Genomic DNA, 5,000 nt, shown 5'->3' with positions numbered 1-5,000 from the left:
TGCTAGAACTATAATGTCCTTCATTTTAATTTTTTAGGTTGATAACGAGTGATAGTACTACTCGAAACATGTCCCAATAAAGTTGTACAAAATGCTTTGTTCCGGTTTTGGCCTTGGTGTCCTTACTGATTTATGTAGATGGCGCTTCCATGCCTGGTGTTTCAATTGCTGTGATAGACTATATATATATATATATATATATATATATATATATATATATATATATATATATATATATATATATAGATATGATATACATATATATACATATACATATATTTTAGTTTTATTTGACAATGCATCCAGCTCTTTTCATTTTCTGTCAACGGTCTAATGTCCGATATTTCTACACCGTAAATATAATTATGCAAACAAAATATAAATAAATAATGATACGGCATTTTCTGTAGCCGTCCAGTTCCCGTCGACAGATATATGAAACTATGAAAATGATGGTTCACAAAAAGTCTGCAGTTAAATGGTGATAGCTAACGCTTAAGCAAAGTTGTCCCACAAGTATATAAATGTGTCGTACTGATAGCGAATTCTCAGGCAAAGTTGTTCTACCGTTTTAAAAGTGCATTTCGTGGTTGCATGTAGAAAGTCGTGGCTCGAGTCTACTGCATGCGAATGCATATTTCACATCTCCCTACTTTATTTCTACGCGAAAGATATTTGTTAACGTTCGCATTTCCAGATCTTTATGTTAAAAGCATAAACACCCAAAGAGCGGGAAGGCTAAAGTTGCCAAAAACTGGATATTGTCAGCGAATACTATGTATACATAAACTATATCTGCCTCAATATGTAAGAGCTACATGCTGCACACACAGTGGGATATGCCGTTTGCTTTCATACATTACATGTTCGTGCATACATAAAAATAATATAACTTCTGCGTGTACGTTATTTTTGACTGGATATGCAAGTTAGATACGATTCTTTCGACAAAATAGACGGATCAATTTAAATCGGTAACAAGAACTTTTATGGTTGCCATTATAAAACACACACAGGGCACACACACACACACACACACACACACACACACACATATATATATATATATATATATAATATATATATATATATATTTTTTTATATATTATATATATGTGTGTGTGTGTGTTTTATAGGGTGCATGAAAGATGGTGAAATATCTCTCTTTCTCTGTATATGTATATATATATATATATATATATATATATATATATATATATATATATATATATATTATATATATATAGAGAGAGATAGAGAGAGAGAGAGAGAGAGAGAGAGAGAGAGAGAGAGAGAGAGAGAGTTATTCACCTCCTCTTCCTTAATGCTGTATATATATATATATATATATAATATATATATATATTATATATGTGTGTGTGTGTGTGTGTGTGGTTGCGTGTGTGTGTGTGTGTGTGTGTGAGAATGTCTTTTACTGTAATACATATATATATGACTGAAAGTACCAAAAATTGCATAGTAAGCCTTCTACCCAAATTAAATTATAGACCCGAAGTATGAAAATAAAATAATAATCAAATTTGAATATACGTCGAATGTCAGTTACTAAAGGCTGGAAAGATTTTTTTTTTTTTTTAAGGTCCACGTTCTAATGAGCGCCATCAATACACACCTGTGAGGTGCGACCTCAATTTCGCTTTCAATTCGGAATTCGCTTTCATGAAGAAGTTCTCATCCGTGACCGTAAATTCGACCGGGGTACATTTTGGCCAACCCCCCCCCCCCTCTCTCTCTCTCTCTCTCTCTCTTCTCTCTCTCTCTCTCCTTCCAGCCTTTGTCCGTTCAACGTTCTTTTATCCTCTTTCAGAAAATGTTTCAGCCGTTTAACTAGATACAATACAACACGGAGTCTTTTTTTCTCCTTTTTTTTATTTCGCCCTCTTTTCATACAGTTTTTTCTTTTTCTTTTTTTTATGCTGTCCTCACTAAAACACTATTTTCGAAGAGCCATTGAAATTTGTCCCTGCGCCCAGCAACCCTTCCACAGTTACCTATTATGCTATTTTTCTTGCTTTCTTTTCAACTTTCTATTTGTCTCATTTTTTTTTTCCTTTTTTTTGTTGCTCCCTTTTTTTTTTTTTATTATTTACGTTTTTCCCTCTGGGTTCCTGGAACCGAGGTCCCAAACTAAAATACTTTTTGCTGAAGTAGATACTTTATTCGTTTTTCCTTTGCACTGAGACCTTAAATAGCAGAATTTTCTTGCATACTGTTACTGGAGTGCAGGCGGTTACATTAGCAGCTGTACGCACGCACATACACATACCCATATATATATATATATATATATATATATATATATATATATATATATATATATATATATATATATATATATATACATATACATACATACATACATATAAATATATGTGATGTTTACAAGTGAGGCACCTTTCTTTTTTTATTTTCTTCCTTCAAATCTTCAGCCGAAAACTCATTCCTTTACACATTGTCAACACCGAAGTTTGATTCTCGGCTCAGCCAAAGTGGAATCAAGAGGAATTTATTTCTGGTGATAGAAATTCACTTCTCGATATAGTGTGGTTCGGATCCCCACAATAAGCTGTAGTAGGTCCCGTTGCCAGGTGATGACCAATCGGTTCCTAGCCAACGTCAAAATATCTATAATCCTCCGGTTCAGCCCTAGGGGAGCTGTCAATCAGCTCTCAGTGGTCTGGTAAAACTAAGATATACTCACAGTGTCAACAGACTTTTATACATACACAGGATGGTTGCAAAGGGAAATCAGCCTGCATAGAGAGACAGGTCATAGGAAGTGATAAATAAATAAATAAATACGAGAAGAAAAAAAAAAAAAGAGATAAACATCAGTTCATGTGACGTCAGCAGCAGAGAGCAAAGGACTTCGCTTCTCCCTTGAACAATTGAAGATCAGATGATTCCTCAAGTGCACCAGGTAAACTAAAAGTACCACATTTTAGTGACAAGTAAAGTTAAAACTTCTATCAAGCCAATTGGTATTAAACCTAGTGTTGCGAGCAAAAACAGCTACGTGTCAGGTATCGAAGAAGGCAGAGGTTGTTTGTCGTAATAGGAAGTAAATTTTATGCAATAAACATTAAAAAAAAAACTTACATTATGTCTAAGACATAATCAATATAAAGAGTTGGCAAGGCTTTAGATTTTTTTTTTTTATTCAATATCCACACTTGACTTACATAAATGAGAAATAATTTATTTTCAAATTTAAAATTTCTATCAAGCCAAGTGGTATCAAACCTAGTGTTGCGAGCAAAAACAGCTACGTGTCAGGAATCGAAGAAGGCAGAGGATGTTTGTCGTAATAGGAAGTAAATTTCATGCAATAAACATTAAAAAAAACTTACTTTATGTCTAAGACATAATCAATATAAAGAGTTGGCAAGGCTTTAGATTTTTTTTTTATTCAATATCCACACTTGACTTACATAAATGAGAAATAATTAACCAACTTTGTGTGTAAGCCACAAGTCAAAATTAAGAGTTAGCAATGTTTCAGAAATTCTCTCTCTCTCTCTCTCTCTCTCTCTCTCTCTCTCTCTCTCTCTCTCTCTCTCTCTCTCTATTACATCCGATATCCACCTTTCACTTACGTAAATGGGAAAAACTTGGTGTATTTTGACGGAAGAATAAACCGTACTGATTCCAAATATCACTTCATGAACTGCTGGCAACATAAGAAGCATTCACAAAAACATTCTTAAAACCAGATGAACCAGATATCACACTACAAGTCCCCCAAACGCCAACACTGTTCTACATGACAGATAAACAAGTACCAGCAAAAAAACCCAATGTCGCTGGACTTTTTGCGTCATTGCGCGTCAACTGGGTCGCCGTTTTATGCAAAACACAACTGCATGCAACAACAAAGTTTAGGCAACGGACTCACGAGCAAATTGTGATGTTAGTTTTAATGGCATCGGCAAGTGACGACACTTCAGAGAGAGCTGTCTAATGTGCTGCGTTCTCTCTCTCTCTCTCTCTCTCTCTCTCTCTCTCTCTCTCTCTCTACTAAATGACCCATTAGACTTCGTTAACTTTCAGATCAATTGCTTAATTGATAGAGTACAGGCAACTCTAAAAGTGAAGACACGTCATTTATAAATACAACGCTGAATCAATTAATTTTTTTTTAATGTTTCATGAAGGTAAAACGAAGGTTATACTGTCACTGATAAAACTGTATGAAACTCTCAGCCGCGGTCCGGTAGTGGCCTATGTTATGAGCACGATCATGGCTGAATTTAACCTTAAATAAAATAAAATCTATTGAGGCCAGAAGGCTACAATTTGGTATTTATGATGACTGGAGGGTGGATGATCAATATACCAATTTGCAGCCCTCTAAGCCTCAGTAGATTTTAAGATCTGAGGACGGACAGAAAAAGTGAGGACGGACGGACAGGCAAATAGCCTATTCAATAATTTTTATTTTACAGAAAACTAAGAGTTACGTTAAAAACGCAATAATAGTAAAGCAGTCCATTGGTGTATTCATTAGATTACTGACTTAGCATCTCCTGAGCGATAATTAGTCTCTCTTGATATGAATTTAAGCGCTGTTCTTCTACTTCCAGATTTTTAATATCTCATTCATCAATATTCTGTTGGGGATTTGAAAAGATGTGACGTAAAGAGTGCCTTTGTAATAAAAGGAGAGAGAGAGAGAGAGAGAGAGAGAGAGAGAGAGAGAGAGAGAGAGAGAGAGAGAGAGAGAGAGAATAGCACCTGAAGCAGAGACAGAAATAGCACCTGAAGCAGAGATAGAGAGAAGTGAGAAAGATTTCCACACTGATATAACCAAAATGAGAACCTCTATCAAGGCAACGCTTTTCTTTTTCATGTTAAATGTAATGTTATCCAAATCAGCGACAATTACAGGCAAACTGTCCAGATTAGCCTGTAATACAATACCTAATATTACACGCCCAGACTGCATGCATGTCCGTGCAATTTCGTGTGAGGGTCGCTTT

The 5,000-nt window shown here is 35.1% G+C and overlaps 1 protein-coding gene across 4 annotated transcripts in view; it reads right to left on the bottom strand.

Annotated features, from left to right (window-relative positions):
- LOC135195759 (synaptogenesis protein syg-2-like) overlaps positions 1-5,000 on the bottom strand; it is a 926,712-nt gene that overhangs the window by 318,071 nt on the left and 603,641 nt on the right. The gene's annotated exons all lie outside the window — the stretch shown is intronic.

The sequence above is a fragment of the Macrobrachium nipponense genome, chromosome 16 (assembly GCF_015104395.2).
Source record: "Macrobrachium nipponense isolate FS-2020 chromosome 16, ASM1510439v2, whole genome shotgun sequence".
NCBI lineage: Eukaryota > Metazoa > Arthropoda > Malacostraca > Decapoda > Palaemonidae > Macrobrachium > Macrobrachium nipponense.
Note: the sequence above shows the minus strand (reverse complement) of the source record. Positions and strands in the feature narration are given on the sequence as shown.